This window comes from Budorcas taxicolor, chromosome 12, assembly GCF_023091745.1.
Source record: "Budorcas taxicolor isolate Tak-1 chromosome 12, Takin1.1, whole genome shotgun sequence".
NCBI classification, from domain to species: domain Eukaryota; kingdom Metazoa; phylum Chordata; class Mammalia; order Artiodactyla; family Bovidae; genus Budorcas; species Budorcas taxicolor.
Window position 1 is genome coordinate 2,189,930 of NC_068921.1, and position 12,967 is coordinate 2,202,896.

General features: G+C 44.6%; 1 pseudogene; it reads left to right on the forward strand.

Annotated features, from left to right (window-relative positions):
• Positions 1–12,967, forward strand: part of LOC128057871 (ubiquitin carboxyl-terminal hydrolase 10-like) — a 180,166-nt pseudogene that overhangs the window by 14,680 nt on the left and 152,519 nt on the right.

Genomic DNA, 12,967 nt, shown 5'->3' on the forward strand with positions numbered 1-12,967 from the left:
ATTGGGGGATTATTAAACAAGAGGCTGAGAGTTGGGAACTATCAGAAGCTGTATATAAGATCCTTGTGGAGAGAGCCTGCATGCAGCTGTGACTTCTAACCCCCTAGATTTTCAAGATGCAAAAGAATTCTGATTAATGAACCATTAACAGCAAAGCGGGTTTTAATCTTATAATTGTTTGCCCAGCAGATATCTCACATGTTTCTTGAGAAATCCCACCAGTGTTTCTACTTTGCCACCAACTGGAATATGTTCTCATTCCCCCACTGTTGATGCCTAAACAGAAGGAATCTCCTTTTACCCATGCTTTCACACTCCCCTTTGCCTACAACTTCAGAATCCACCTTTGATGTTTCCCCAGATTGAAAGATTTTTAATAGAGCTCATTGTTCTGTGTTTTACGGCTTGTGCTAAACAGCTTATAAACTGATCCCCAACTCTCCACCTATGTGTGTTTGAGGGTGGGCTGGACTCTTGAGAGTGGGCTGGACCTGTGACCTGTGCTAGCAAATGATGGAATGCCACTTCCAAGGCTAGGTTATAAAAGACTCCAATTTCTGATTTGCTTGTCTCCTCTTGCTCTCTCTTCCTCATTCTGATAGATGTTAGACACCATGTTGTCAGTTGCCCTTGGAAGAGGCCCACATTGCAAGAAACTGAGGGCTTCCTCTGGCCAACAATCCACAGGAAACTGAATCTTGTCAATATCAAGCCAGTGAATATGGAACTGGATATTCACCAGCTGAGCCTTGAGAGTTCTGCAGCCCAGCTGGTACCTTGATTGCAAACCTTGAAACAGAGGCCTCAGTTAAGTAAGCCATGTCCAAGCTTCTGATCCATACAAACTGTGAAATAATAAATATTGTTTTAAGTCAATAATTTTGTCATACTCTGTTATGCAGCAGTAAATAACCAGTGCAGTACCCCTTCCTCTAAATCATGACACAAGCTCTTTTTAGATCAAGGTTGGGAGTTGTTATGTATGAATTTGTTCTAAACTGCTCTCAAAAAGTATCTGTTCTTGGACTTGACTGGTGGTGCATTGGATAGGTGTTCACCTGCCAATGCAAGGGACATGGGTTTGATCCTTGGTCCAGGAGAATTCCACAGGTTGCAGAGCAACTAAGCCTGTGTGCCACAACTATTGAGCCTGTGCTCTATGTCCTGGGAGCCACAACTACTGAGCCCGCAGGTTGCAACTACTAAAACCCATGTGACTAGAGCCCATGCTCCACAACAAGAGAAGTCACCACAATGAGAAGCCCAAGCACTGCAGCAAAGACTGGCCCGCTGCTCACTGTGATGCCCTCCAATCAGACATCACGCTCTGTCCATTTCCATGTTGATGTGATGTCAATTCCTGTCCCTGTCTTAGGCTCTTTCAAGATGGTCTTAATGACTCCTCCCGTCTCTGCAGTGCTTCAAAATTAAATAAGATGATATTGAAACTGCACATCAGTTTTTTCATCCAAAGAATCAATAGAATGTGAAATATTTAAGTCAGAGACAGAGTTGGTGAATGAGCCCATGAATCCTTTAGGAGAACCCTCTAAGTAACTGCAGGTAACGCTGCCTAGCTGGCTTATTCTGCTTGGGTTTCTAAGACTCCTCTGTCCTGGCCAACACCTCCCACATATGGATCCCCACTCACATGCTCAGTTTGACTCACCCTGGTCAGAGCCCCGGGTCCCCATTCAGGGTCTCCCGCCAGCGCCGAGATCTGTCCGTTACCTTGCTCCAGCCAGCCTTGTTCCAGGAGACTGGACCCAGCCTGCCCTCTCTTGAGTGCTGACACTGGTAACATGTTATAGCAGACAGTTCCTCCTTCATCCCTCTCATGTAACCAAGGGGTCAGCCAGGGCTTCCTCCCTCTCAGACAGTGGGAATTCCTGCCCACAGGCCAGTGCCTATCTGGACCCTCCCTTTGGTTCCCCACAGCCTCTACTCCTCTCAGAAGGTTTAACATCCATCTCTCCCTTTACAGCAGTTTCTATAAGAAATCCAACCAAGTGAAATAGGCTGTGATGGTCTGTGGATTTTTACTTCACACTGGGAGGGTCTGGAAACACAAGGGTCTCCATGCAGACGTCACTGTCTGGGCCCCTCTGCCTTTTCACTGCCTGGTGTCCTCCCAGGAGACCCCATGTGCTGAGCACACTCTAGTCTGCCCTGGTACTCACAGCAGTGCCTCTGCCAGGAGTTCTGGGTTATGATGTTTCCTCTTTCTCATTATACTTTCTTTGGATGCAGTTTCTAGAATGATCTGGTCTGATATCTTATAAGTTCCTCTTCTCACCTATTCAGCCACCTTCCCCCAAAAGCAAAAAGTAAAAGTTATTCTTACAGTCGTGTCTGACTCTTTGTAATCCCATGGACCATAGCCTGCCAGCCTCCTCTGTCCATGGAATTCTCCAGGCAAGAGTACTAGAGTGGGTTGCCATTTCCTTTTCCAGAGGATCTTCCTGACCCAGGAATCAAACCCGGGTCTCCTGCATTGCAGGCAGATTCTTTACCAACTGAGTCACTAGGGAAGACCAATAGCAAAGCACCTCCTTTTTTCCCGATGCTGGTCCTAAAACTAGGCTGCATTTGCCAGACCTTGGGTATGTTGGTCTGTTTGCCAGGATTTGGACTTCCCCCCACTCCATTTTTTACCACTAAACCCCTGCTTTGGGAAAACCCTAACAATTGACTGGGACAACAAAGCTTTTTCCATTTCATAGATGTGTGCTGAGGCCAAGGCGATGCTTTCTCCTGGATCTGCACACAGAGAGACAGATTAATCAAAAAGATCTTAAGCAGGCACTGTTTGTTTTGCATGAGCAAATAGCAATTGCTCTTTGTTTAAATTTAATAATTAAAAATGAACAGTTCTGGTGATAATTACCACATATTTATATTGATATTTTACTTTTTTAAGTTCTGGGAGAACAGCAGTTTAACTCGATTGAATCATATTTATTAATCCAAAGGTTAAGGGCTACTATTGACTTTTAACATTAGAGAAGACAAAGAATTTACAAAGAAAATGCCCCAAATTAATAGTCATTTCCAGTATATGTGTCTTTTGTTGTGGAGGAGATGAAAAAAGAGCTAAGAGTAACTAACAGTAGATTAAAGGAAATAAATATAACATTTATCTATTAATATTCAGAAACATATGTAGAAAATCTTCATTGTTGCCCATGTTTGCATATGGCTGACTTTGGTTGTTGGATGGATGAAGCATGTTTGTCACAGAAGACCCTGCAGGACAAATGGAACACTAAGCACTTCATGCCACAAAACTAACCCTGCTGATGCAGCCTTTATCACACTGCAAACAAGAACATCACTGTGGTATTTTTAATAAGAATGTTGTTAATGACAATCTCATGATTTAGGAAAAACATTGCTGGTTTTAGAATCATGCTTCATTTTAGTCCTGTTTCTAGCCACCAGAAAGAGGGAAATTTTTTCGTTGTGATAGTATGTTTGCACTTCTCTTTAAAATATGCTCTTCTGGTCCATGACACATGGGTATTTTAATTAAAACTCATCCATATGGAAGCTTTCTACCTGATCCTAGTAAATAATTTGATAGAAATGTTTGAAAGAGACTGTTACAAATCAAAAACAGTCACCAATTTGGAATTATAAGTAGAGTAGATTACACAGAACATGTTTATAGAAATGAGCCTTTATAATAAACACATATAAAGATGCTCAATATCACTCATTATTAGAGAAATACAAATCAGAACCACAATGACATATCATCTCATGTTGATCAGAATGGCCACCATCAAAAAGTCTGTAAACAATAAATGCTGGAGAAGCTGGAGAGAAAGGGGAACCTTTTTGTTGGTGGGAATGCATACTGGTACAGCCACTATGGAGAATAGTGTATTTAAAAAACTTAAATACAACTGTCATACAACCCAGCAATCCCCCTGCTGGGCACACACACCAAGGAAACCAGAATTAAAAGAGACACAATATTCATTGCATCACTGTTTACAATAGCTAGGACATGGAAGCAAGCTAGATGTTCATCAACAGACAAATGGATAAGGAATTTGTAGTGCATAAGCACAATGGAATATTACTCATCTATAAAAAGGAATGCTTTTGAGTCAGTTCTAATGAGGTGGATGAAACTGGAGCTTATTATACAGAGTAAAGTAAGTCAGAAAGAGAAATACCAATACAGTATATTAATGCATGTATATGGAATTTAGAAAGGCAGTAAGGACGATCCTATATGCAAGGAGGCAAAAAAAGACACAGATGTAAAGAACAGACTTTTGGATTATGTGGGAGAAGGCAAGGATGGGATGATTTGAGAGAATAGCTTTGAAACATGCATATTACCATATGTCAAACAGATGACCAGTGCAAGTTCGATGCATGAAGCAGGGCACTCAAAGCTGGTGCTCTGGGGTAACCCAGAGGGATGGGGTGGGGAGGGAGGTGATGGATGGGGGGACACATGTGCACGTGTGGCTGATTCATGTCAATGCATGGCAAAAATCATCACAATATTGTAAAGCAATTATTCTCCAATTAAAGTTAATTAATTAATTTTAAAAATAACCCTTTAATTATTTCACTTTACAGATTTAAGTTAACAATTTAACAATTTAACTTATAGAATTATAGAACTGGAAAAACTTTACATGTTACTAAGATCAACCTCTTCTCACTCTCCTTAGATAAGGTAGCTCAGTTAGCTCAGTTCAGTCGCTCAGTCGTGTCTGACTCTTTGCGACCCCACGAATTGCAGCACACGAGGCCTCCCTGTCCATCACCAACTCCTGGCGTTCACTCAAACTCACGTCCATCGAGTACGTGATGCCATCCAGCCATCTCATCCTCTGTCGTCCCCTTCTCCTGCCCCCAATCCCTCCCAGCATCAGAGTCTTTTCCAATGAGTCAACTCTTCGCATGAGGTGGCCAAAGTATTGGAGTTTCAGCTTTAGCATCATTCCTTCCAAAGAACACCCAGGACTGATCTTCTCTAGAATGGACTGGTTGGATCTCCTTGCAGTCCAAGGGACTCTCAAGAGTCTTCTCCAACACCACAGTTCAAAAGCATCAATTCTTCCGTGCTCAGCTTTCTTCACAAGCACAGGCAGCTGCGACTGCGTACAAGCTCAGCCGAGAGGAGCTACCCCACGTCCAAGGTCAGGGGCAGAAGCCAGGAGGACCCCATGCCCAAGGGGCGGCAGCCAAAAGGAGCTGTCCCACATCCAAGGTCGGGGCGGCTGCCAAGAGTGCCAGGCTGCGATGGCGCAGGAGCAGCTGAGAGTTCCAGGCTGTGACAGTGCAGGAGCAGCCAAGAGGAGCTACCCCCTCACGAGGCCAGGGGCGGTGGCCGGGAGGAACAACCCCATGTCCAAGGAGCGGTGGCTGCACAGGCACAGGAGGGCCTAGAGGAGCTATTCCACGTTCAAGGTCAGGAGGGATAACGGTGAGGAGATACCCCTCTTCCAAGGTAAGGAGCAGTGGCTGTGCTTTGCTGGAGAAACCATGAAGATACCCCACGTCCAAGGTAAGAGAAACCCAAGTAAGATGGTAGGTGTTGCAACAGGGCATCAGAGGGCAGACACACTGAAACCATACTCACAGAAAACTACCCAATCTGATTACACGTACCACAGCCTTGTCTAACTCAATGAAACTAAGCCATGCCGTGTGGGGCCACCCAAGATGGGTGGGTCATGGTGGAGAGGTCTGACAGAATGTGGTCCACTGGAGAAGGGAATGGCAAACCACTTCAGAATTCTTGCCTTGAGAACCCCGTGAACAATATGAAAAGGCAAAATGATAGGATACTGAAAGAGGAACTCCCCAGGTCAGTAGGTGCCCAATATGCTACTGGAGATCAGTGGAGAAAAAACTCCAGAAAGAATGAAGGGATAAAGCCAAAGCAAAAACAATGCCTAGCTGTGGATGTGACTGGTGATAGAAGCAAGGTCCGATGCTGTAAAGAGCAATATTGCATAGAAACCTGGGATGTCAGGTCGATGAATCAAGGCAAATTGGAAGTGGTTAAATAGGAGATGGCAAGAGTGAATGTCAACATTCTAGGAATCAGCAAACTAAAATGGGTGAATTTAACTCAGATGACCATTATATCTACTACTGTGGGCAGGAATCCCTTAGATAAGGTAAGTAAGTAAGTAAGTGAAGTCACTCAGTCGTGTCCGACTCTTTGCGACCCCATGGACTGTAGCCTACTAGGCTCCTCTGTCCATGGGATTTTCCAGGCAATAGTACTGGAGTGGATTGCCATTTCCTTCTCCAGTGGATCTTTGTTACCCAGGGATCGAACCCGGGTCTCCCGCATTGTAGACAGACACTTTACTGTCTGAGCCACCAGGGAAGTCCTAGGTAAGGTAAAAAGAGGTTAATTATGTATCTGACACTACACACCTGGTGGGAGGGAAGGAACTAACACAAAAAGCTCCTGATTTCTAGATTAGCATTCTTACATTGTTTGTACAACCTCCTCTAGTGTTCCAGTAGTAAATAAAATTAATTTGAAGTATTAACTTTCATTGTATTTTAATAGATCAGTTTTCTTAGTGCTATTAAGATATCAACATTTCAACCAGTCAAACCGTTGACTTTATATGCATATTTATATTTATAGTGTTTTGCATATTGAAAATTCAAGATCTTCTTTTCTTAGACCTAATTTTCAGTCCATACAATTACTCAAAGTTAAAGGAAGGATAGGACAGAAACTTTCAATATTTGCACTTTTTCTGTCAAATGAGAGTTCAAAAAATTAGTTCCATTGAGGTTTTAATATTAATATATGACTTGAATTGTAGAAGAATACATTAATAGGAAATATATATCATTCTAAGATAAGTAAAATACTTAATCCATTATTCCTAAACTGATTTTTTGCTGTTGTTTTATAAGATTAGGTTGCAGATTTCCTTTCATTAGAAAAGTACTTTACAAAATTTGTTGAACAATACGTCATACAAATAATCTTTCTTGAGAATTTGTAATAAATCAGGGACTTTCTGACAATTAAAAATAGAAATAGCCTTCATATATCACTGTATCAGATAAGCTGCTTCCAGCTACAAGAAACAGAAATCCTAAATTAAACTGACAAAACAAGGAAATGTATTAGCTTATAAACAGAAAGTTTGCTTTGGGTGATTTGGCAGCTCAATCATGTCATCAAGAGCTTTAGTTCCTTTAATTTCTTTAATTTCTTTGCATGAGTGTCCAAAATGCCATTCTCTGTGACCTAGGTACTAGCATCTCCTCATTTTATAAATAAGAACATTTATGGTCTTAAAATGATGCCATCCTGGCCCTTTGTTGTTATGATATGGGCCTCAGTAACAACTAGGGCTATATTTACATCCACCAAGAGATAGACACTAGCTTCCTGTTGTTCTCTATTTAAAAAAGGAAGGATTTTCACAGAAGTCACTAGTACACTTTTCCAGTCTTACTGGCCAAAATTAGGCCTCAGATTCATTCCTGTACCAAATATTGGTGCAGGAGTTAACTTTAACTCAGTCAGACCCCACACTTGAGTCAGGGTCAGTTCTCCAACAAGACATTGCTGGCGCTCAGTGAAGAGGAGAGAGGTTCTGCATTGTGCAGAGGAGGCTCCACCGTCCCCTCTGAAGCGCTTTTGCCTCTTAACTTCCATGACCTCACTGTTAGTTTGCCCTCGAGCACTCCTGTCCCCACTCCTCAGACTCCTTTACCGGGTCCTCTTCTGCTTCCCTTTCTCTAAACATTGGAGTTTCCCATGCCTCAGTGATCAGGCTTCATCTCCTTTGATTTTCTCCCTAGGTTATACCACCTGTTCCCGTAGCTTCAAGTAACACTCTAAGTTGATCATCTCCCACCGAAACTCTCTCCTGAGCTCCAGATTCCTATGTGCAGCTTTATTCCATGTAGATACTCAGGTGTTTGTGTCTCTTCCTTTTATGTCTCCTGTTTCTTCTGTAACAGTGTTTCTCAAACTTGAGCATCCATCAGGACCGCTGGCGGGCTGAGGAAAACACACACTGCTTGCCCCATCCTCAGAACTTCTGATTCAGTAGGTCTGTGTTGGGGCTACAGAGTATGAGTTTCTGACAAGTTTCTAAGTGATGCTGATACTGCTCATCTGGAACAATGCTTTGAGAACAAGTTTCCTCAAACGAACGTCCAAAGCTGAGTCCCTGGCACAGAGAAAGTGCAGACTACCATACAATTGCACTCATTTCACATGCTAGTGAGGTAATGCTCAAAATCCTTCAAGTTAGGCTTCAGCAGCACGTGAACCAAGAACTTCAAGATGCACAAGCTGAGTTTAGAAAAGGCAGAGAAACCAGAGATCAAATTGCCAACGATGGTTGGCTCATAGAGAAAGCAAGGGAATTCCAGGAAAACATCTACTTCTGCTTCATTGACTATGCTAAAACCTTTGCCTGTGTGGATCACAACAAACTTTGGAAAATTCTTTAAGAGATGAGAATACTAGACCACCTTACCTGTCTTCTGAGAAACCTGTCTGTGTGTCAAGAAGCAACAGTTAGAACCAGACATGGAACAAAAAACTGGTTCAAGATTGGGAAAGGAATATGAAAAAGCTGTATTTTGTCACCCTGCTTGTTTAAGTTCTATGCAGAGTATGTATGTATGTTAGTCGCTCAGTCGTGTCCAACTCTTTGCGACTCCACAGACTGTAGCCCACCAGGCTTCTCTGTCCATGGAATTCTGCAGGCAAGAATACTGGAGTGGATTGCCATTCCCTTCTCCAGAGGAACTTCCCAACCCAGGAATCAAACCCTGGTTTCCTGCATGGCAGGCAGATTCTTTCCCATTTGAGCAACAGGGAAGTCTTTCTATGCAGAATACATCATGAGAAACATCAGGTTGGATGAATCACAAGCTGGAATCAAGATTGCTGACAGAAATATCAGCAATCTCAGATATGCAGATGATACCACTTTAATGGCAGAAAGTGAAGAGGAACTAGGGAGCCTCTTGATGATGAAAGAGGAGAGTGAGAAAGCTGGCTTGAAACTCAACATTCAGGGGGAGTTGGATGATGAGGGGTTGGATGATCACCGAGGGTTACTGAAAGGGGCCACCAGGACCCTCTGCAACCGGCAATATATTTTTGGAGATTTTAGCCCTGATGAATTCAATCAGTTCTCTGTGACTCTTCATGCCCTGGAGCTTCCTCCACATGGTGGGACAGTTCTGTGTGGTGCACAGGCTGCTGGTGATCTCCCTGATGGACACAACTACCAGAGAATTGAATATGTTGTTAATGAAGTAATTGAACCCAGTGACACTTTGCCGAGAACTCCCAACTACAGTATTTCAAACATGTTGAATCCTCAAGGCCCTGAATTTGTCCTTAACTGCACAACTTCCAAAAAACTCCCTGATGACATTGATAAAGAAGTGAACTACAGCTCTGTCAACTGCCAGTAGTTAGGCCCTGCCCTTGCCCTGGATGGCAGCTCTCATGCCGGGGAAGAAGTTATAGAGAATGAAGGCATTTCGGGCAGTCTCGGACAGTTCAGTTCAGTTCAGTCACTCAGTCGTGTCCGACTCTTTGTGACCTCATGGACTACAACATGCCAGGCCTCCCTGTCCATCACCAACTCCAAGAGCTTACTCAAATTCATGTCCGTCAAGTCAGTGATGCCATCCAACCATCTCATCCTCTGTCGTCCCCTTCTCCTCCTGCCTTCAATCTTTCCCAGCATCAGGGTCTTTTCCAATGAGCCAGTTCTTTGAATCAAGTGGCCAAAGTATTGGAGTTTCAGTTTTAGCATCAGTCCTTCCAATGAACACCCAGGACTGATTTCCTTTAGGATGGACTGGTTGGATCTTCTTGCAGTCCAAGGGATTCTCAAGAGCCTTCTCCAACAGCACAGTTCAAAAGCATCAATTCTTTGGTGCTCAGCTTTCTTTATAGCCCAACGCTCACATCCATACATGACAACTGGAAAAACCATAGCCTTGACTAGACAGACCTCTGTTGACAAAGTAATGTCTCTACTTTTGAATATGCTGTCTAGGTTGATCATAACTTTTTTTCCCAAGGAGTAAGTGACTTTTAGTTTCATGGCTGCAATCACCATCTGCAGTGATTTTGGAGCCCAAAAAAATAAAGTCTGACACTGTTTCCACTGTTTCCCCATCTATTTGCCATGAATTAAGGGGACCAGATTCCACAATCTTAGCTTTCTGTATGTTGAGCCTTAAGTCAACTTTTTCACTCTCCTCTTTCACTTTCATCAAGAGGCTTTTTAGTTCCTCCTCACTTTCTGCCATCAATGTAGTGTCATCTGCATATCTGAGGTTATTGATATTTCTCCCGGCAATCTTGATTCCAACTTGTGCTTCTTCCCGCCCAATGTTTCTCATGATGTACTCTGCATAGAAGTTAAATAAGTAGGGTGACAATATACAGCCTTGACGTACTCCTTTTCCTATTTGGAACCAGTCTGTTGTTCCATGTCCAGTTCTAACTGTTGCTTCCTGACCTGCATACAGGTTTCTCAAGAGGCAGGTCATGCGGTCTGGTATTCCCATCTCCTTCAGAATTTTCCACAGTTTATGGTGATCCACACAGTCAAAGGCTTTGGCATAGTCAATAAAGCAGAAATAGATGTTTTTCTGGAACTCTTTCACTTTTTTGATGATACAGCAGATGTTAGCAATTTGATCTCTGGTTCCTCTGCCTTTTCTAAAACCAGCTTGAACATCTGGAAGTTCACAGTTCATGTACTGTTGAAGCCTGGCTTGGAGAATTTTGAGCATTACTTTGCTAGCATGTGAGATGAGTGCAACTGTGTGGTAGAAAGGGAGTGCAAAAAGAAGAAACATCCTCCTGGATATTACAGTCACTTGAAAGTGCCGAGGGCAGGCCTTCGGCAGAAGCCCTGGTCAGTGGCCACCCGGCCCAGCAGTCCACAACAGTGTAGGCACCGAGGATGCAGATTTGATGGGAATGTGCCCATAGCCCCCCTACCCCTGGACTTGGGGCAGCCCTCAGAACACCACAGACTTTATCAGTGACACCACGCCTCACTGGGGCCTTCCCCGAGCCCTGGACAGTGGGGCCAGGACTGCAGAGCAGCTTGAGGGCTGCCCCAGGGCTGACTCCTGGCAGGGAAACCCTGCTGAGGACAGCTGTGGCTCAGCCCTCCGTGGCGACTGAGACTACTGAGAGCCTTGGAGTCACTAAGGGACAAATACTTGAATCCTTGGTTGAGGGCACAGCTGCCAACGGGGTGGAGTTGCACACCATGGAGAGCTTGGACTCAGCCCTACAAAGGCCGAGAGCACCCCACCTCCTGTGGACACCCCAGCCTCCGCAGCGTGCATGGTGCCCACCAGTCAGCCCGCCAAATCGTGGGCCAGTTTTTTTCATGATTCTAACTCTCTTCCTCCTCCTTGCCTGTGGTTTCTGTGCAAACTAAGAATTCCCATTCCACACGTCTCCCTTCATCTCTGAAAAGCAGGCAGAAGTCAAGGAAGGGCTGGTTCCAGTTTCAGAGGATCCCGAAGCCATAAAGATTGCAGAGTTCCTGGAGAACACCACCCTGATTCATAAACCAGTGTCGTTGCAACCCTGTGGGCTGATCTACAAAGGAAATTAGTGCTACATCAAAGCCACACTGCAGGTGTTGGTGGCTTGCCCACTGATATATCACCTGATGAAGTTCATTCCTCTGTATTCAAAAGTGCAAAGCCCTTGTACATCCACACCCATGACAGACAGCTTTGTTTAGCTAATAAATGAGTTTACTAATATGCCAGTACCTCCAAAACCCAGACAAGCTCTTGGAGATAAAATCATGAGGGATATCCACCCCAGAGCTGCCTTTGAACCCACGTATATTTGTAGACTCCTGACGGTGATCAAGTGGAGCCCATCTGTAAAGGATGAGCAAGAAGATGCTGAGGAGTACTTAGGTTTCATTCTAAATGGACTCCACGAGGAAATGCTGAACCAAAAGAAACTTCTGTCACCAAATAATGAAAACCTTACTGTTTCCAGTGGACCCAAAAGCCACTCAGTGAACGAAGAGGACCAGGAAGAACCAGAAGAAGGAAGTGAGGACGAGTGGGAGTAAGCAGGCCCCAGAAAAAAGACCTCAGTCACTCACCAGGAAGCCTTTGTTCAGGCCCCCATTGCTGGCATTTTTGCTGGACACATCAGGTCTGTAGTTTACCAGTAGAGTTCAAAAGAGTCTGCCACCAGGCAGCTGTTCTTCAATCTGCATCTGGACATCCAGTCCAACAAGAGACACACTGTCCAGGATGCAATGGGGAGCCTGGTGGCCAGAGAGTCTGGCCAGGGTGATACCACCAAAACCGAACAAGAGATGGAGATCAGCTGGAGAGTGACTCTGGAAAAGCTGTTTTGTGCTCCTGCTGCACCTCCAGCGGTTCGTGTACAAGACTGGGGGCTGTCAGAAGCTCATCAGAAATGCTAAATATCCTACGGACATGGAAATTAGTAAAGACTGCTCTCTCCAGGGCTTAAAAATAAGAACTTTAAATGCCACAGAGCCTATAGGCTGTTTGCAGTGGTCTACCACCACGGCGGCAGAGCCACGGGTGGCCACAGGACATCTCCCAGATCAGGCTCAAGGGCTGGAGGCACACTGATGAGCAGACAGTGACAGTGATCAGCCCAACTGTCACGGTGATCAGCCAGATGGAAACGGTAATCAGCCCGACGGTTAAGGCCATCAGCCAGCAGCAGGAGCGACGCCCACCACGGAGCGCACAGCCCACCTCCTGCACCACAGCTGCATGGACCTGCTGTAGCCGTGCCCGGGCTGCTTGTAGGTTCTGCTCTCACCACCTCCCCTTTTCTCTTTAGTGGCTCTTATAATCCTTACTAAGGAAGGAGACACCCCGCGTCTGAGGTCAGGGGCAGCGGCCGAGAGGAGCTACCCAGCGGTCGAGGTCAGTGGCGGCAGGG